The 20,951-nt window shown below is 40.2% G+C and overlaps 5 long non-coding RNA genes across 5 annotated transcripts; all 5 read right to left on the reverse strand.

Moving 5' to 3' along the window:
• Nucleotides 1–1,869: 1,869 nt before the first annotated feature.
• LOC112574190 lies at nucleotides 1,870–3,853 on the reverse strand. The gene is made up of 3 exons (XR_003101376.1): nucleotides 3,525–3,853; nucleotides 3,085–3,121; nucleotides 1,870–2,062 (listed from the first exon to the last, which is right to left on the reverse strand). It is a non-coding gene; the product is annotated as an uncharacterized LOC112574190 (long non-coding RNA).
• A 324-nt stretch (nucleotides 3,854–4,177) lies between these two features.
• On the reverse strand, nucleotides 4,178–9,831 carry LOC112574192. The gene is made up of 3 exons (XR_003101378.1): nucleotides 9,516–9,831; nucleotides 5,028–5,074; nucleotides 4,178–4,363 (listed from the first exon to the last, which is right to left on the reverse strand). It is a non-coding gene; the product is annotated as an uncharacterized LOC112574192 (long non-coding RNA).
• A 2,535-nt stretch (nucleotides 9,832–12,366) lies between these two features.
• LOC112574191 lies at nucleotides 12,367–14,048 on the reverse strand. Its single transcript, XR_003101377.1, has 3 exons — nucleotides 13,767–14,048; nucleotides 13,323–13,359; nucleotides 12,367–12,554 (listed from the first exon to the last, which is right to left on the reverse strand). It is a non-coding gene; the product is annotated as an uncharacterized LOC112574191 (long non-coding RNA).
• A 1,801-nt stretch (nucleotides 14,049–15,849) lies between these two features.
• Nucleotides 15,850–17,028, reverse strand: LOC112574189. The gene is made up of 3 exons (XR_003101375.1): nucleotides 16,770–17,028; nucleotides 16,467–16,517; nucleotides 15,850–16,022 (listed from the first exon to the last, which is right to left on the reverse strand). It is a non-coding gene; the product is annotated as an uncharacterized LOC112574189 (long non-coding RNA).
• Nucleotides 17,029–19,187: 2,159 nt separating this feature from the next.
• Nucleotides 19,188–20,555, reverse strand: LOC112574188. Its single transcript, XR_003101374.1, has 3 exons — nucleotides 20,312–20,555; nucleotides 19,853–19,889; nucleotides 19,188–19,361 (listed from the first exon to the last, which is right to left on the reverse strand). It is a non-coding gene; the product is annotated as an uncharacterized LOC112574188 (long non-coding RNA).
• Nucleotides 20,556–20,951: the final 396 nt, after the last annotated feature.

Raw genomic sequence — 20,951 nt, forward strand, 5'->3', positions numbered from 1 at the left:
TCATACACTCTGAGGCAAGAAGAAGCCCGGCTGTCAGTCCATTGACTGCTTCATCAACAGATGTTTCGATAGTGTTGGTTGCTTCTGCCGTGTCTTCCGGAAACTTTCAGTTTGCAAAGCTTCTAGAAATATGTGGTTTTTGTCCTTATTCCATACTACTCTGTATTATAGCTTTTTTCTTGTTAACTGCCTGGCTACATGATTTAAAGTTAGTTCCAGGGGGAGATGTTTTGACTCTAAACGTTCTGCTACCACAAGGGACACGTTACTGACTAGCTCTCTTAAACTTAAACAGTAATCCACTACACTACTACCTGTAGGACAGATATATGTAAAATGACCTGCTTCGTCCCCTGGGCATGCACCGTTTAAAATAATAAGATCACATGTCGCACACAATTCTAACAGTATTCTACCGAAGTGTGAAACTGTCTGGTATTGGGACTGTCGGTTTGCGTCAAAGTTGTCTCTCGTCGCCAGTTCATCTGTGTCTTCCACATCTGGTAAGGACGGACATAAATTACCGGTCCGGGCATTGAGATCGCCCACAACTAAATAATAATAGGACTGGCCCTCTCTTTGTACACAATCGAGGGGGTCTGGTCAAGGGTTAGGGAGTGGGGTGGTTCCGCGTTGGGGGTGGGGGAGCGGCCTCTGTGAGGGGTGGGGGGGGGCGGTTATTGGTAACTTGAGTGACGGCTTTTGTGTCTCTTTTGATCCCATCAGTATGGTCGTCTTTGTCGTCGTTACCGTGCTCTCTGTATGGTACGTTTTCTTCTGGAAGACTGGCACCTTTATTATGTGGGATGCTATCTCTGGATGGGCTTTCTACTCCTGTGTACAGTGGTCCTGCTTCGAAGTATTCACTCTTGCCCTGTTTTCTGAATTCTTTAATAGTTTCTGCTTGGCGTTTTGTTAAATCGCCTGCCACCTTGACACCGTGTTCCCATAGTTTGTCTCTACCTGTCGTCAGAATGGCCATCTTGTCGGACCAGTGTAGAAATTTAACGACTACCGGACGGGGATTCTGACCGCCGTTGGGTTGTCTATTCCCTACGCGATGGCATCGTTCGATGTCGTTTCTGAACCAGCCTCTTTCTGGGTAAACATGATTTAGTAAATCCAGAATCTGTTCGTCACACGACGTATAACTGTCTTTTCCAGTTTCAGCAACATTGAAGAAACGTAAGTTGTTTCTGCGTGAACTCTGCTCTTGTAGGTTAATTTGTCTGTCTAGCATTTCCATCGCTAGGTTTGAGACTCTGTCCAGTGTCTCCATTTCTTTCTGCAATTCATTAAGACGTTTTGACAGAAGCATGTTGTGTTGTTTAAGAGCACCACACACCACCGAAGGGTCCAGCACCACAATCTAATTAGTGACATAATTAGGTAGTCCTACCGCGGGAGCACTGTAGAAACACGTCCGACCCATGTCCTGAGCAGAGTTCACCCTCCCCCCCCCCCCGCGGAGAGAGAGAGAGAAACTGAGACAGACAAATTAACAAGAAATGCATAGACAGGGGTATAGACACAAGGCTGAACACAGACATAAAACATAAAAATCAAGACAGAAATAAACCAAAACAAAGACAAACAATCCTCATCTCTATGTTTTATATTGTTCACCAAACGTCCTATTCCCCATAACAGCTGTTTTTGTCTGTCTTTCGCTCACAGAGAGGCTGTTACGAATGAACGCACTCCAATTTTCATTAAAAGGAAGGAGAGAAATAGAGATCAGAGCGAAAAGTACTGAAAAGTACAGTCATCTGGTCAGGAAGGAGAGTACACAATGCAAATGCCATGAGTGACAGTAAACAATTTTTTCGACTCCTCAAACCTTAAATATAAAAAAAACGAACAACTACGTAGAGTGCAGAATTTATTTTTCAAATATTAGAAAAAATAAAGTATCCCGCAGACGGAAACCAATTATGAATGAAGACATTGTCAACACTGATCGAGGGATTCTGAAGACGATGAGAATAGATTGATAGCGTGAATCACGTGACAGGCTCTTGTCCATGACCCGCCGAGAGGCAGCTGACATCACATCCGTCATCTGTAAAATGATGAAATGGTTTTATATTAGAGATGAGAATAAAACCTTCATATATATTGTTACAGATAATGTGATCTTGTTGCTACTGTTAACGATGTTTGCCACATGCGGTAAATTATGTAGCTGGTAAGTGTGACTCTGATGGAGAGATAAGTGTTGTCTGGAATTCATGGCTGTGACGTTTTTGAAAAGAATACGAACTAATAATAACGAAGATAACGGTTCTTCCTTACGACTCAACTAAGTTTGAAAATGTGTGTATGAAGATCACGGGGAAAAATGATTTTGGGCAAACGTTCTCTTCGTTTGATCTTTGGTGGAACTTAGGGTTTAAAGTCACTACGGATGTGACGTTTCTCCCTTTGCCTGGAAGTTGTTTAAGGAAATTCTCTTTGCAAATACAGGGAACAAGAGACTGTAGATGATCAGTTTTAATACTACAGCCCCTACTTGCTTATCTGACACCGTCGGATCAGTTATGGTTCCTAATAATACTAGCCCTGTTTTTTCTTGCTGATTTTAACATATCTCTGGATATTCATTTTAAACATTTTCTAGGCAGAATTGAACTTCTTAATCGTGGAAGTATTTTGGTTCAGTAGTGAGTGCGACATTGACAAACAGCAACAATACTTGTATAATATGACGAACCTACACTTACCTTGTATATACGCACAAAGTATTACACATAGCGCAAAGCTCGACAAGCTGCTTTTATATGACGATTAGGATGAAAAGATTTGTAGATGAATGGAATGGAAGAGGCACAAGTTCAGAGGAATGTCAGAGAGTCATAAAGAAGATGGCGGAGAAGTCGTGTTTTTCTGCTCACGTGGCTATTTTTAGAGCAACTGCTTCTCTTATATATGACGTCTTCTCCCCACAGGCTCCAAGTGACGTAAACAAATGACGCACACAAGACGTCATTCGTACACGAGACAATACGAGACCACAACTCACTACAACTTGACAGTAAAGTTTTAAAGAACACATTAAAACATTTTAAGGTAGATGGACATTACCGTCTTTTGATTTGCGTGAGTTGCCGCGACCTTTATCCTGAAACAAAGCAAAACATTTGTTTAAAAAAAAAAAAAAAAAAAAGGCGCACGCGCGCACACACACACACGCGCGCGCAAGATAAATAAAAAAAATCAAAGCATACACCTAAGCACAGTCATATTCACAAACACGCACGCGCACAGACACAAAGACCCATACTATCAAGCCAAATAATCACACACGCCCACGATTACACACGCTCTCTTTCTCCTTTACACACACACACACACACGCAAACATGCACATACATAGACAAAACAAGGAATAAATTAAAAAGACAAAGAGATAAACAAAAAGAGAGAAAAACAGAGAAAGACAAACTGACAAGAAATGCAGAGACAAGGGTGTAGACACGAAGCTGAACACAAACACCAACACAGCAAAGACAAAGCATCCTTACCTTTTCGTCTTCTATTTCCCATCAGACGTCCGATTCCCCCAATAGCCCAGCGGGCAACCGTTCCCCAGATACGTTTTTCCCGTTTTTCCTCTTTTTCATCGTCAGCAGGGTCAAAGTCCGAGACAGCATCAGCGCCACTCGCGACAAGGGCGAGCACCAGGCACAGGGCCAGCAGCAGACAGAAGGTCTTCATCTTGTCGAAATGAGTCTTCCTTCTTCGTTCACGTTCTGAATGCAACTCTGTGCCTGAGGTCAAGGAGCGGTCCTCTCTTTTAAATAGTCCAGTATGGAGACCACTTGTCTGTGAGTGGATCAGGATGGCAGTACCGGGAGTGATACATGAGTATTGGATGTTTAGCTTGGTGTCATAGTATGTATCCTTTACGCCCAGTCTTCTCACAACCGATTTATTATGTTATCGGAATTTACACGTGTTGAACTGTCTTCGTCTGTCTGTCTTCCGCTCACAGAGAGGCTATTACGAATGCTCGCACTCCAATTTTAATTTTAAATGAAGGAGAGAGAGACCAGAGCGAAAAGCGCTGAAAAGGACAGTCATCTGGTCAGGAGGGAGAGTACACAATGAAAATGCCAGGAGAGAAGATAATTTATTTCGACTCACCAAGCCAAAACTGTCAAAAACAAACAACTACTTAGAGTGCAGAATTTATTTTCAAATATTAAAAAAAAACGTATTCCGCAGACGGGAAACAGTTGGAATAAAAACATTGTCAACACTGAGGGATTCTGAAGACGACGAGAATAGACTGACAGCGTGAATCACGTGACAGATTCTTGTCCAAGACCCGCCGAGAGGCAGCTGACATCACATCCGTGCTCTGTGAAACAAGATATAAAATTATATTATACTAGAGCTGAAAAGAAAACCTTCAGATATTGTTACAGATAGTGTAATTTGGTAGCTATTAGTAACGATGTTTGCAATATACGGTAAATTATGTAGCTGGTAAGTGTTACTGTGATGGAGAGGTAAGTGTTAGTGTAAAGTGGAGGTAAGTGTTAGAGTGAAGGGGAGGCAAGTGTTGCCTGGCATTTATGACTGCAACGTTTTTGAAAAAAAAAATTGCGAAATAATAAATAACAAGTGATAAAGGTTCTTCCTATCGAGGCAACAATCGTCGAACTAAGTTTGAAAATGTGCGTAACAGGAAAAAAATGATTTTGGGACAAACGTTCCCGACATTTGATCTTTGGTGGAACTTAGACAGGATTGTAAGTGACTACGGGTGTGACGCTTCTCCATTTGGCTTATCTGAGACCGTCGGATCAGTCACGATTCATAATAACACTAGCCCTAGTTTGTTTCTAACTGATTTCAACATATCTCTGGATTTACTTTTTAAACGCTTTCTAGGCAGAATCGAACTTCTTAATTGAGATAGTATTTTGGTTCAATAGTGAGTCATCAACAAACAGCAGTAATACTTGACTGTAAAGTTTTAAAGAACACATTAAAAACATTTTAAAGTAGATGGACATTACCGTCTAATTGTTGACAGTGTCTTGATTTGTATGAGTTGCCATTTAACCTGAAACAAAGCAGAGTATCTGTAAAAAATAGGCGCACGCGCGTGCACACACATATCAACGCATACACTCTTACACACTCGCGCTTATATCCACATACACGCACCAACAAACAGGTAAATGGTCAAGAAATATACTTATACACACCCTCACAACGCGCGCGCACACACACGCACAAACGAGCAAAAAAAAAAAAAAAAAAAAAAATCAAAGCATACACTTATACACAGTTTCTCGTCCATTCACAACGGATATTCACAAACGCTTATACCCACACTCTCTCTCTCTCTCTCTTCTCTCGTCTCTCTCTCTCTCTCTCTCTCTCTCTCTCTCTCTCACAACAACAATAACAATAACAAACATATACAGACAAAACGGTAGAGAAGAAATCGAATAAAAAGACTGAGAAAAAAAAGGGGGAAACAGAGAGAGACAAAGTGACAAGAAATGTATAGACAAGGGGTGTAGACACGTAGCTGAACACAGACACAAAACACAAAACCAACACAGAATTCGCCAAGCAAAGACACTGTAAGCATCCTTTACCGTTTTTCGTCTTCTATTTCCCATCAGACGCCGATTCCTTATGAATTGCCCAATAGCCCGTATAGCGGGCAAACGTTCCCCAGATACGTTTTTTCCTAGTTTTTTTTTCCTCTTTTCATCGTCAGCAGGGTCAAAGTCCGAGACAGCATCAGCGCACTCGCGACAAGGGCGAGCACCAGGCACAGGGCCAGGCAGCAGACAGAAGGTCTTCATCTTGTAACAAATGTCTCCTTCATTTCGTGTGACCTGGATCCAACGCTTTGCCTGTGTCCACGGGGTTGTCCCTTTTATATTTCAATCTTGGCTCTTCTTACAGTGGCTGATTACATCATCACGTGGTCTAGCGATCCGTCTTCTTATCGGAAAATGTTTAACCTTATCTGTCTGACCTAGTTGTGGCAGTACCAGTCCCAGCGACCATTGGTCCATCACCGTCCAAACTTGGACCACAATTATCCGGTCTTCTCCTCTACCCCGCCCTCACCCTAGTGTGAATTTGACGCAATATGGAAGCACTTTCCTACTAAATAAATAAACAACTACTCAGCATGCTATGTAAGCTATTAGGGCGTTACTTTAGCGGTTTAGCCTGTAACCGCATACCCAGCAAGGGATTTAACTCTCTGACCTCGTAATCGCCTTTAATATTCCGCAATTTATGAACTACATTATTTAAATAATTCTTTAAATCACTTTATCCTACAACAACGGTCTTGTTGCTCTCGGTTTCTCAACTCGTCGACTCGTTCTCCTCTCTCTCTCACGCGCGTGTGTGCCCCATTAAGCAAATAACAGAGATAACATCAAAATTTATATATTTTTGTGGTCAACAAAAGGAGGAACTGTGGGACTAATTTTCTGTAGCACAAGGATTTTAACATCAGCTGTATTCTGTTGTCTGCTTCATTTTGTGAATGGATCCAGTTGCTGTCTGTCACTGAGATCCACAGCATATTCTAAGAGTCCATAGACAAGCTAAATAAATATTTATCATTTGACGAATAACATTTGTAATGCCAGTTGCTGAGTATTTTATAAGCACATCTCAGACCAAATGAAAAATTTGACAACTACAGTTATTTTTACGATTTTTAATTGAACTATAGGATTAACAGTTATTTATTGCCTGTAGGTACTTTATTCATTTTGCAAATTTGTCTCTGCAATCATCAATGTGTAGAAGTAGAGAAAAAATAAATGATGATTCGTTATGGTAGCATTGGTGTTACCAAAGAATTTGTTTGGTCCGAGTGACAAGTCACATCACACATTTTGTCCAATAACACGTATACAGACACGAAGTTTCATATTCACATCCTGATCAGTGTCGTCTACTGATAGTAACTGATGACAATTAAAGGAAATGCTTTATTTCCCTTGTAAACGTGGTTCGCGAGAGTGTGCGAGTGTGTGTGTGTGTGTGTGTGTACTGAGTGAGAATTGAAAAAAAAGAGTTTTACTCGGAAACCCCGTGCAGGAGCGCAACTGGTAACCCTAGTAACGAGAGTTCACCTCGAGGTCTTTATTTTTCGCTTAGTGAACAGTTCGTGAGATTCCCAATGCAGCAGGCGAGATGGTTGGTCCTACCTGTAAAGGTGTGAAGACAGACAGGGGAATCTTTGTATTTCGTTCCTTGCACAGTCAAGGAAGGACTGTGGGGATGAGCGATGATCATGGCGGAGGTTGGACATGTCTGTGCCTCTGTGTGAAGAACTGTCTCCATTCATTAAAAAAGAAAAAAAAAAAACTTCCGGTCCTGTGTGGATGGATCAAACACTTTGACGGCGACAGGAAAGAGGAAAACTCGGCACTCCCACCAACAGTTGCATCAACAGTCGGCAGTCTGCATCTACCCATCACTTGCAACAGCCCCCTACCCTCATCTATACCCGGTATGGGGCGAACCGGTTGGGGACAAAAGAAAGGCTTCAGCTATGTCACGATTAAGTCTACTGAAGATAAGCTTATGAGATGACGTTTTCTGTGTGTCAACCTGTTGCTCCTTCTACCAATCAAGATGTCTGATCAGAATATCTTTTTGATTTTTGTCAGACTTAACACTTTCTCATGAAATGAAAGTTTTGAATCAAACAAATATTTATATGATTTTCCGAAATACTTTGGTGGTAAATTAAGTACATTACACTTATCCCAATGAGACAGATATTCTTTAAAACAAAATGCTGCTATCTTGAAACAAGCATTAAAGATGACAACCATATTGTTCACCAAACTCCTATTCCCCACAATAGCTAACTGTCTTTGTCTGTCTTTCGCTCACAGAGAGGCTGTTATGCATGCACACACTCAAATTTTAATTAAAAAGGAAGGAGAGAAATAGAGATCATAGCGAAAAGTACTGAAAAGTACAGTCATCTGGTCAGGAAGGAGAGTACACAACACAATTAAGTGCCATGAGTGACAGAATGCAATTTTTTTGACTCCTTAAACCTTAAATATAAAAAACAAACAATTACGTAGAGTGCAGAATTTATTTTTCCAATATTAGAAAGTATAAAGTATCCAGCAGATGGGAAACAGTCGGAATAAAAACATTGTCAACACTGAGGGATTCTGAAGACGATGAGAATAGATTGATAGCTTGAATCACGTGACAGGTTCTTGTCCAGGACCCGCCAAGAGGCAGCCGACATCACATCCGTAATCTGTAAAACGATGAAATGATTTTATATTAGAGATGAGAAGAAAACCTTCATATATTGCTACAGATAATGTAATGTTTTTGCTACTTTTAACGATGTTTGCCACAGGCGGTAAATTATGAAGCTGGTAAGTGTTAGTGTGATGGAGAGATAAGTGTTGACTGCGACCTTTTTGAAAAGAATACGAACTAATAATAACGAAGATAACGGTTCTTCCTAACGAGGCAACTAAGTTTGAAAATGTGTGTATGAAGATCACGGGGAAAAAATGATTTTGGGCAAACGTTCGCTACATTTGATCTTTGGTGGAACTTGTTAGACAGGATTGTAAGTCACTACGGGTGTGACGCTTCTCCCTTTGCCTGGAAGTTGTATGACGAACGTACACTTACCTTGTATATAAGCACAAAGTGTTACACATAACGCAAAGCTCGACAAGCCGCTTTTAGATGACGATGAGGATGAAAAGATTTGTAGATGAATCGAATGGAAGAGGCACAAATTTAGAGGAATGTCAGAGAGTCATAAAGAAAATGGCGGAGAAGACGTGCTTTCCCCGCTCACGTGGCTATTTTTAGAGCATCTGCTTCTCTAATATATGACGTCTTCTCCCCACAGGCTCCAAGTGACGTGAACAAATGACGCACACAAGACGTCATTCGTACACGAGACAATACGAGACCACAACTCACTACAACTTGACAGTAAAGTTTTAAAGAACACATTAAAACATTTTAAAGTAGATGGACATTACTGTCTTTTGATTTGTGTGAGTTGCCGCGACCTTTATCCTGAAACAAAGCAAAACATTTGTAACGAAAAAGGAAAAAAAAAAAAAAATAGGCGCACGCGCGCACACACACACACGCGCGCGCACACACACACAAAAAAAATCAAAGCATACACTAAGCACAGCTGCTTTGTCATAATCACAAACACGCAGACGCGCACACACAAAGACCCAAACTATCAAGACAAATAATCACACACGCCCACGATTACACACACTCTCTTTCTCCTTTATATATATTTTCACACACACAAACATGCACATACATAGACAAAACAAGGAATAAATTAAAAAGACAAAGAGATAAACGAAAAGAGAGAAAAACAGAGAAAGACAAAGTGACAAGAAATGCAGAGACAAGGGTGTAGACACGAAGCTGAACACAGACACAAAACGCAAAAACCAACACAGGGATTCACAAAAGCAAAGACAAAGCATCTTTACCTTTTCGTCTTCTATTGTATACCAGATGTCCGATTCCATGAGCAGCCCAGCTGGCAGTCATTCTACGTTTTTCCCGTTTTTCCTCTTTTTCATCGTCAGCCGGGTCGAAGTCCGAGACACCATCAGCGCCCTTCGCGACAAGGGAGAGCATCAGGCACAGGACCAGCAGCAGACAGAAGGTCTTCATCTTGTCGAAATGAGTCTTCCTTCTTCGTTCACGTTCTGAATGCAACTCTGTGTCTGAGGTCAAGGAACGGTTCTCTCTTTTAAATAGTCCAGTATGGAGACCACTTGTCTGTGAGTGGATTAGGATGGCAGTACCGCGAGTGATACATTAGTATTGGATGTTTAGCTTGGTGTCATAGTATGTATCCTTAATTCCCAGTATTCTCACAACGGATTTATTATGTTATCGGAATATACATGTGTGGGACTGTCTTCGTCTGTCTGTCTTCCGCTCACAGAGAGGCTATCACGAATGCTCGCACTCCAATTTTAATTTTAAACGAAGGAGAGAGAGAGAGATATCATTCTGCAAATTTGTCTCTGCAATCATCAATGTGTAGAAGTAGACCAAAAAAAAAAAATGATGATTCGTTATGGCAGAATTGGTGTTACCAAAGAATTTGTTCGGTCCGAGTGAGAAGTCACATCAGGCATCATTTTGTTCCAATAACACGCATGTGCCTCTGTGTGAAGAAAATGTCTCCACTCATTAAAAAAAAAAAACAAAAAAACAAACTTTCCGGCCTGTGTGAGTGGTTTGCCTCAGAATTTTCCTTTTGATGGATTCTGAAGATACTGAAGATAAGCTTATGAGATGACGTTTTCTGTGTGTCAATCAGTTGCTCCTTCTACCATTCAAGATGTGTGATCAGAATATCTTTTTAATTTTTGTCAGACTTAACACTTTCTCATAAAATGAAAGTTCTGTATCAAACAAATATTTATATGATTTACGAAATACTTGGTGGTAAATCAAGTACATTACACTTATCCCAGTAAGCAAGATATTCTGTAAAACAAAATCCTGCTATCTTGAAACACTAAACATTAAAGATGACATCCATGTATAATTCATGGAAGTAGATACAGTGGAACCTCGGTTAACGAACTTAATCCGTTCTGGAAAGCTGTTCGTTATCCGAAATGTTCGTTATCCGAAACAATTTTTTCCATAAGAAATAAAGGAAATAGATTTAATTGGTTCCCAGCCCCTGTTGACTCGCTAATATTTGAAAGTTACAGGCTATATAGGTGTTTGTTTTAATGAGAACAGTTATAATGCAATATAAATGGAGTTAAATAAACATAAAAAAAAACATTAACGAAAGCATTTAAACATCAGAAAACTTGCCGTTTTGAAGGCGTGGTTGGAAACAGGTGTGGGGAGGAAGGGGTGGAATTACTGCTTTGATTCCCCCTCCATGAGCACACGTGACATTATAAAATCGGGGGTGACTTCCCTTTTCTTTAACTTAAGGTTAAAGGAAAAATCTTGTCCAGTGTCTGTTCCTTCTGACTTTTTGTAAAACTCTTCGGTAATACGACATCACATATCCGACAGACGCATGCCACCTTCATACTTTGAAATCATTTCCTTTTACAATTCATTTGTTGGCCGCTTCCTTGTCTTTACCTCACTACTATTAATTGCTCTTAATCTTCTTTGGAGCCATGGTTGAGGATTATCTTATTAAAATAAAGCACAAAAATCACTAAATAAGAAGGATGCACACAGATAAGGAACGACTGATCGTAACTGTGTCGCGAGCGCGAATGATGACATGCTGGTCGGTCACGTGAGGTTCACGTGGCTGTTCGTTATCCGAAATTTTGTTCGCTATCCGAGACAAACTTTTCACGAAATTTTTGTTCGTTAACCGAAATATTCGCTATCCGAGGCGTTCGCTAACCGAGGTTCCACTGTATAGTAAGAATCTATCGTCAATTTCGGTCTATTGAGCGCACCTGTATATTAACGAGCACCCACTAAATTAAAAACAAAATCTCTACTTTTTCACAAATAACCAGCAGGAACTAAAAACCATCGTTCTCATCCACTGAACTCTGTTAAATAGAACTATACTGTTGTCCTTCACTTCTTCAGTAATACGACATATATTCCGATCCATTTTTGTTTAAAGAAGGTAAAAATAGTCTCTTAACGTTTTGGCCGTTCGATGGTTGAGGTCTAAAAAATACATTTAACCCAGTGACAGCTTTTACTGTCTGTCTATCTGTCTGTCTGTCTGTCTGTCTGTCTGTCTGTCTGTCTGTCTGTCTTCAGTTAGATGAGATCATGTATCTATTCAATAGCTGGTTCAGACAACGGAAGAACGCTGCTTAAAAAGGCCATTAATGCGCTTTTGACTCGAACTTAGTCTGCAGTCCTTTCATTTCAAAGGACATACACACACACACATTGAGCACAAAATGTTGAGAATGAATAGAATAAAAGAGAGAGTGAAACTCAGACGGACAAATTAACAAGAAATGCATAGACAGGGGTATAGACACAAGGCTCAACACAGACACAAAACATAAAAATCAAGACAGAAATTCACCAAAACAAAGACCAAGAATCTTCATTTCTATGTTTTATATTGTTCACCAAACGTCCTTTTCCTCATAATAGCTGTCTGTCTTTCACTCACAGAGAGGCTGTTACGAATGCACGCACTTCAATTTTAATTAAAAAGGAAGGAGAGAAATAGAGATCAGAGCGAAAAGCACTGAAAAAGACAGTCATCTGGTCCGGAAGGAGAGTACACAACACAAATGCCCTGAGTGACAAAAAACAAATTTTTTTGACTCCTCAAACCTTAAACGTAAAAAACAAACAATTACGTAGAGTGCAAAATTTATTTTTTAAATATTAGAAAAAATAAAGCATCCAGCAGACGGGAAACAGTTGGAATAAAAACATTGTCAACACTGATGGATTCTGAAGACGATGAGAATAGATTGATAGCTTGAATCACGTGACAGGGTCTCGTCCAGGACCCGACGAGAGGCAGCTGACATCACATCCGTGATCTGTAAAACGATGAAATGATTTTATATTAGAGATGAGAAGAAAACCCTCATATATAGTTACAGATATTGTTACAGATAATGTAATCATGTTGCTACTGTTAACGATGTTGGCCACATGCGGTAAATGCTGTAGCTGGTAAGTGTTAGTGTGATGGAGAGATAAGTGTTGTCTGGAATTCATTACTGCGACGATTTTGAAAGAAAAATACGAAATAATAATAACGAGTGAGAAGTATTTTGGTACAATAGTGAGTGCGACATTGACAAACAGCAAAAATACTTGTGTAATATGACGAACGTACACTTACATACACTTACATGACGTATATTACACATAAACAACACAACGCTCGAAGAGACCCCGTCAGACGACGATGAGGATGAAGAGATTTGTAGGTGAATCCTTCGAGGCACAAGTTCAGAGGAATGTCACTGAGAGAGTCACAAAGAAGATGGCGGAAAAGACTTGTGTTTTCCTCGCTTTGGCTATTTTTAGAGCAAAATTGCTTCTGTTATACATGACGTCTTTTTTCTGCTTCTAGTGACGTGGAGGAAATGACGCATGCAAGACGTCAGACACAAGACACAATTCGTACAGTATGATGATGATGATGATGTCTATTTGTAATGCGCAGGTATCCATTCAGAAGAATGCTCATTGCGCAGCGAAAAAAAAAGTAAACTATACGAGACCTACCACAAGTCACTACAACTTGATAGAAAGTTTTAAAGAACACATTAAAACATTTTTAAGTAGATCGACATTACCGTCTTTTGATTTGTATGAGTTGTCGCGCCCTTTATCCTGAAACAAAGCAAAGTATCTGTAAAAATAGGCGCACTAGCTTGCACACACACACACACACACAAACGATTAAAAAAATGAAAGCATACACCTAAGCACAGCTGCTTTGTCATATTCACAAACACGCACGCGCACACACACAAAGACCCATACTATCAAGCCAAAGCACACGCTTATACACACACTCTCCTTTACATACACACACATAAAAAGAACAGGCACATACGTAGACAAAACAAGGAATAGATTAAAAAGACAAAAAGAAAAACAAAAACGAGAGAAAAACAGAGAAAGACAAACTGACAAGAAATGCAGAGACAAGGGGTGTAGACACGAAGCTGAACACAGACACAAAACATTAAAAACCAACACAGGATTTCACCAAAGCAAAGACAAAGCATCAATACCTTTTCGTTTGTTTTTGCCCTTAAAAGCTCTGATTAGCCCCAAAACAAAGTTGGCAATCGTTCCGAGTGTATTTCCACTGTTTTTCTCTTTTTCGTCTTCAGCCGGTACATTCGAGGCAGCATCAGCGCCACCCGCGACAAGGGCGAGCACCAGACACAGGGCCAGCAGCAGATAGAAGGACTTCATCTTGTACAAATGTCTCCTTTCTTCGTGGACCTGGATCCAACGCTTTGCCTGTGTCCACGGGGTTGTCCCTTTTATATTTCAATGCTAGTGGCTCTTCTTCCAGTGGTTAATACAGCATGACATCATCACGTGGTCTAGCGATCCGTCTTCTTACAAGGGATTAATAATGTTATCGGAAAATGTTTAACCCTATCCGTTTGGCATAGTTGTGGCAGTCCCAGTCCCAGTTCCAGTCCCAGTCCCAGAGAAAATCGGTGCATCACCGTCCGAACTTGGACCACAATTATCCTGTCTTCTTTCTTACCTAGACTCCTTGTGATTGCTAGATGCTGGTAAAACTACCCCCAAACCAACGGAGCTTTATAAGGGGGGAAAAATTCGCTAGATTGTGGAGATTGATACTTTCTCAATTATCAGTGAGGTCTAACTCTTTAACGTGCAACATCTGGATGTTAGAACATTTTACCCTTAATAACCCCGTTCTTTAATAGTGCAAGAAACTAAGCAGATCTTTGAAAATCGAAGATGGACAATAAAACAACGGGACAGAACCAAAGATTTAATCTGTAAAAATATTTATTGTTCTTTACAGTTCGCTAACCATTCTTGGTTACTGTGGTGCTCACCTCGCTCTTCATAGAAGAAAGCCATCGAAAAGTCGTTTACTAGTTCTTCCGGTTGACACAGTTAGTGTCACTAGGTAATCAGTCCTTATTTGACCTCTCTCCTCAATCCGAAATTATCCGGAGAGCAGAAGATTTCTATTAACTGAAAATCATGCGACACAGTTTTCATTCACTCTGTGAATACTGACTCTTGGTACGTTTCACCAAACATGCTTCGATGTTACATGTACTGTTGGATGGAAAGATGTTGCTGATTGTAGAAGAGAGAAGTACTTCCACCCGAAGGGATTTTGTACAAGATGAAAAGATGGGGTTGTCATACCATAGGTATTGCCCAGTGCCCGTGACATTACCTTCAGACTGCTTAGAGGAACAATAGTTTTAACTGCTCCTTTAAAAACTAGAGGAGAATGTCTTTATTTACTCATGCTACTTTCTTTCTTTTTTGTTTGTTTGTTTCTTTCTTTCGTTTGTTTATGAATTTGATGTTCCTATTTCTGGCTCAAGCCACATGCAAACCAGTACTGAAGATAAACGGATTGGTCTCTACCTCCCCAGTTTTTAAATCAAAAGATTAAAGCTGTTGAAAGACACAAAGGGCATGCTTTTGATAGTTTACGAAAAATACGAAATTAGAGTGGCGAGGCATTTCCAGTCCTTATTTTCGACAGTTCCGGTATAGATGATTATTGGCTTCAAGCAGAGCCGCCAGGGTATTTTCAGACGATTCACTGATGCAGGAATTGGGATCCATGTGGAAGCCGTTTGAGGGACTAACTGAAAGTTATATCAAGACTTTCTGTCTGTATTTTTGTAAAAAGTATCCAGTATCAACAAGTCCAAGACAAGGACGTACCCAGGGACCACCATGACTTTGTTCTAACGAACCTCAAGCTGAAGGTGAGAGCGAAGAGACCCTCGAATACCGTAGAGATGTAAAGAGAGCCGAACAGGCGTCTACAAAGTGTAATGAGAAACCAGTCCTTCCTTCTGGCTACATTGAGGTTTCCTTTACTTAATTATCAACAAGTAATAAGTCTATAGAAGTCTTGACATAAAGAATCGTTTGGGAATCGTTTGAAATCAGGTGGCGATGGTGATGGGTTCGTTTTGCCTGAAAGATTCGTCTACGTCAGTTAAGTCACGTGAACAGACTGGTTGACAGACAGGTCTTGAAGAAAAAAATATTATAGAAGAAACACAGGTGGTCTTAACATCAACACACCCACACACATATACACACACCCAAAAAGGAAGAACACTGGTAAAGTATTCCGCAGTTTACAGTTTTATTTCTCAACGCAGCAGAGGAAACAAGTCTCTAAGCTGTAGAAGGTCTGAGTAGTAACATCAGCAACCCCTGAGATGCTAAGAAAGCGATGTTGTAACTGTGGTCAACATGGTAAGTGTGAGTTTGCCTCGGTCCTGCTGCTAGGATTTGATCTGTAGAAAAAAGTAAATGTTTTACACCATTATTCAAATACTGACATTTCTTTGGTGGAACTTGTTCCACAGGATTTAAAGTCACTAAGCCCTTGACGCTTCTCCCTTTGCCTGGAAGTTTTTTTAAGGAAATTCTCTTTGCAGTTACTGTGAACAACAGACTGTAGATGATCAGTTTTAACAGTACTCACTGAGAGAGTCACAAAGAAGATGGCGGAGAGGACTTGTGTTTTCCCCGCTTTGGCTATTTTTAGAGCAATTGCTTCTCTTATAGATGACGTCTTTTTTCTACTTCAAAGTGACGTGGACATATGACGCACACAAGACGTCAGACACAAGACGTCATTCGTACAGTAAACAATACGAGACCTACCGCAACTCACTACAACTTGATAGAAAGTTTTAAAGAACACATTAAAACATTTTAGAGTAGATGGACATTACCGTCTCATTATTGACCGTCATTTGATTTGTATGAATGTCGCACCCTTTAACCTGAAACAAAGCAAAAATATCTGTAAAAATAGGCGTATGCGCGTGCACAAACACACACAAACATGCCCATACAGAGACAAAGCATATATTATAAAGACAAAGAGAAAAACAATAACGAGGGAAACATAGACTGACAAGAACAAATTGACAAGAAATGCATAGACAAGGGGTGTAGACACGACGCTGAACACAGACACAAAACATTGAAAACCAACACAGGGATTCACCAAAGTCAAGACACAGCATCTTTACCTTTTATTTTGTCCACCAGATGTTTGATTCCACTAAAAGCAAAGCCCGCAATCGTTCCCCAGATGCGTTTTTCACGTTTTTCCTCTCTTTTGTCGTCAGCCAGGTCAAAGTCCGAGACAGCATCAGCGCCCCTGGCGACAAGGGCGAGCACCAGGCACAGGGCCAGCAGCAGACAGAAGGACTTCATCTTGTACAAATGTCTTCTTTCTTCGTGGACCTGGATCCAACGCTTTGCCTGTGTCCACGGGGTTGTCCCTTTTATATTTCAATGCTAGTGACTCTTCTTCCAGTGGTTCACACAGCATCACATCACGTGGGTCTAGCCAACAGTCTTCTTACAAGGGATTAATGATGTTATCGGAAAATGTTTAACCTTATCCGTTTGGCATAGTTGGGGCACTTCCAATTCCAGCCACCATCGGTCCATCACCGTCCAAACTTGGACCACAATTATCCTGTCTTCTTTCTTAAGAGTTAGAAGAAAAAGGTTTGTGATTCTCTGCTAATCCAGCTGTCAGAAAATTTATTTCTGCACAGCTTTTGTTTCACTCGGATGTTCTCATATGAAATGTCTCTTGATAGACGCGTGCACCATACTAGTACTCGGATCCAGTCTTCAGTCCTTTCCCTTTAAAGACAACAAACACAGACACACCCGTCCTTTACACCTCTATTCCGCCCATATTCACCCCTTTTCCCCCAACAAACATTTCGTTTACCCAGACATCATTGTGATAGCTAGATGCTGGTAAAACTACCACCAAACCAAAAGAACTTTATAAAGGCGAAAAAATTCGCTAGGTAGTGGAGATTGATACTTTCTCAATTATCAGTGAGGTCTAACTCTTTAACGTGCAACATTTGGATGTTAAAACATTTTACCCTTAACAACCCCGTTCTTTTATTATGCAAAAAACTTAGCAAATCCTTGATATCGAAAATGGACAATAACGGGACAATCAAAGATTTAATCTGTCAAAATAAGTAATTATTGTTCTTTACAGTTCGCTAACCATTCTTGGTTACTGTGGTGCTCACTTCGCTCTTCATAGAAGAAAGCCATCGCAAAGTGGTTTAGTGGTTTACCAGTTCTTCCGGTTGACACAGTTAGTGTCACTAGGTAATCAGTCCTTATTTGACCTCTCTCCTCAATCCGAAATTATCCGGAGAGCAGAAGGTTTTAATTGACTGAGAATCATGTGACACAGTTTTCATCACTCTGTGAATACTGTCTCTTGGTACGTTTGACCAAACACACTTTAAAGTTAAATGTCTTGATGGATGGAAACATGTTGCTGATTGTAGAAGAGAAAAGTATTTCCACCCGAAGGGATTTTGAACAAGATGGAAAGATGGGGTTGTTATACCATAGGTATTGCCCAGTGCCCGTGACATTGCCATCAGACTTCTAGAGAGGAACAATACTTTTAAAAACTCAGTTGCAGTCGTAAGAGAAAAAGGTAATTTATAAGAGTGTAGACGTTCTATAATTTTATTTAGTTCACCGTGACTACATAATATTATCAAAGAAAAGACCTTTCAAGTATAAAGCATAACATACAAGCAGAGCTGATTCAACAATACAAAGAGCAAGCAGAGAGTTAAGTTATTTTAGAAAAGTTTTAGGCATTCGTACCGGGGATAATGACATCTGTTGAAATTATTGCTTCTTGATTATGCTGATTTTTCAAATTTCTAACAATAAAAGTTTATTCAGCCCTTAAAGGAGCTAGTCATCCCTAAAATAATAACTGATGCAGAGGAACACTGTCTTTCTGTCAGTAAAAAGAGTGATCATTGCTAAAAAGTTGAGAAAGTGGTTAAAATTACAGAATAATTTAGTAATTTTATAATGATAGAAAAATTAGTAAATATCAAAGAATTCAAATAATGTAAAAGACATATTTTCTATACAAACGTTTTGCTGCTTTAAAAAACAGTTGAAACAACACCGAAAGAGATTGCTACACCTCATCCTGCCAGAAATTTTAAATAGCCTCTCTGAACATTTGGATTGTTTAAAACAGAAGAAGAGTAACAAGGCTTAGTTATAGGTAAGGAAAAGAAGTCTGTTGCAGTTCTTTATTTCTATATTGTATCATTTTCTTGGTCTTTGATATTTTGGGGGCAAAATTAAGTACTTGCTCCTCTCTACATGTCTGACAAGGGTGTTGTTTTTAATTTATGTTGTCTTTCTTTATTTTTATTCCTCTTTCTTACTCCTTGGCTCCTCCCTCCCTCTCTCTCTCTCTTTCATTTTTGTTCTTCTGTGCCTGAAAGATTCGTCTACGTCAGTTATGTCACGTGAACAGACTGGTTGACAGACTAGTCGTGAAGGAAAAAAAAATATTATAGAAGAAACACAGGTGGTCTTAACATCAACATACACACACCCAAAAATTAAGAACACGTTTAAAGTAATCTGCAGTTTACAGTTTTATTTCTCAACCCAGCAGAGGAAACAGGTCTGTAAGTGTAGAAGGTCTGAGTAGTAACATCAGCAGCCCTTGAGCTGCTAAGAAGGAGATGGAATTGAAGTCAACATGGTCAGTGTGAGTTTGCTTGAAAGTGTCGTGGCTGCTAGGATTTGATCTGCAGAAAAAAGTAAATGTTTTATTTTTACACCATTTTGCAAAGAAATACTGAAATACTGACATTTCTCTCCGTTTCGTCTGTAATATACTCACATAGACTCTCTCATACACACAGACGTACGCATGCGGACACATTCGAAAACACACACAAAGACACGATTGAATGTCCACCCCCCCCAATTTTTCTGAAAAAATTATCTCCCTCCCTCCCGAAACTTTCAGAGGAATGTCACTGAGAGAGTCATAAAGAAGATGGCGGAGAGGACTTGTGTTTTCCCCCGCTTTGGCTATTTTTAGAGCAACTTCTGTTCTCTTATATATGACGTCTTCCACCCCCACCGCCCAACTCCAGCGCTCCAATTGACGTAAACAAATGACGCACACAAGACGTCATTCGTACACGAGACAATACGAGACCACAACTCACTACAACTTGACAGTAAAGTTTTAAAGAACACATTAAAACATTTTAAGGTAGATGGACATTACCGTCTTTTGATTTGCGTGAGTTGCCGCGACCTTTAACCTGCAACAAAGCAAAACATTTGTAAAAAAAAAAAAATAGGCGCACGCGCAAGCACAAACACACACGCGCGCTCAAAAAAAAAAAATCAAAGCATACACTAAGCACAGTTGCTTTGTCATATTCACAAACACGCACGCACACACAAAGACCCAAACTATCAAGACAAATAATCACACACGCCCACGATTACACACACTCTCTTTCTCCGTCATACCACACACACACACACAAACATGCACATACATAGACAAAACAAGGAATAAATTAGAAAGACAAAGAGATAAGCGAAAAGAGAGAAAAACAGAGAAAGACAAACTGACAAGAAATGCATAGACAAGGGGTGTAGACACGAAGCTGAACACAGACACAAAACACAAAAACCAACACAGGGATTCACCAAAGCAAAGACAAAGCATCAATACCTTTTCTGCTCAAAAAACCTCTGACTACCCTAAAAAGCATGCCGGCAAGCGATCCAAAGATTCGTTTTTCACGTTTTTCCTCTCTTTTGTCGTCAGCCAGGTCGAAGTCCGAGACAGCATCAGCGCCACCCGCGACAAGGGCGAGCATCAGGGACAGGGCCAGCAGCAGGTAGAAGGTCTTCATCTTGTAGAAATGTCTTCTTTCTTCGTGGACCTGGATCCAACGCTTTGCCTGTGTCCACGGGGTTGTCCCTTTTATATTTCAATCTTGGCTCTTCTTCCAGTGGTTAATACAGCCTCACATCACGTGGTCTAGCGATCCGTCTTCTTAAAATGGGATTAATGGTGTTATCGGAAAATGTTAACCCATATCCGTTTGGCTTAGTTCTGGAAGTCCCAGTTCCAGCGACCTTCGGTCCATCACCGTCCGAACTTGGACCACAATTATCCGTTCTTCTTTTTTTAAGCGTTAGAACAAAAACCAGTTTGTGATTCTCTGCTGATCCAGCTGTCATAAAATTTATTCCTTCATAGCTTTTGTTCCACTCGGATGTTTTCATGTGAAATGTCTCTTGATAGACGCATGCACTATACTACTAATCGGATCCAGTCTTCAGTCCTTTCTCTTCAAAGACAACAA

Source organism: Pomacea canaliculata, linkage group LG10 (assembly GCF_003073045.1).
Source record: "Pomacea canaliculata isolate SZHN2017 linkage group LG10, ASM307304v1, whole genome shotgun sequence".
Classification (NCBI taxonomy): domain Eukaryota; kingdom Metazoa; phylum Mollusca; class Gastropoda; order Architaenioglossa; family Ampullariidae; genus Pomacea; species Pomacea canaliculata.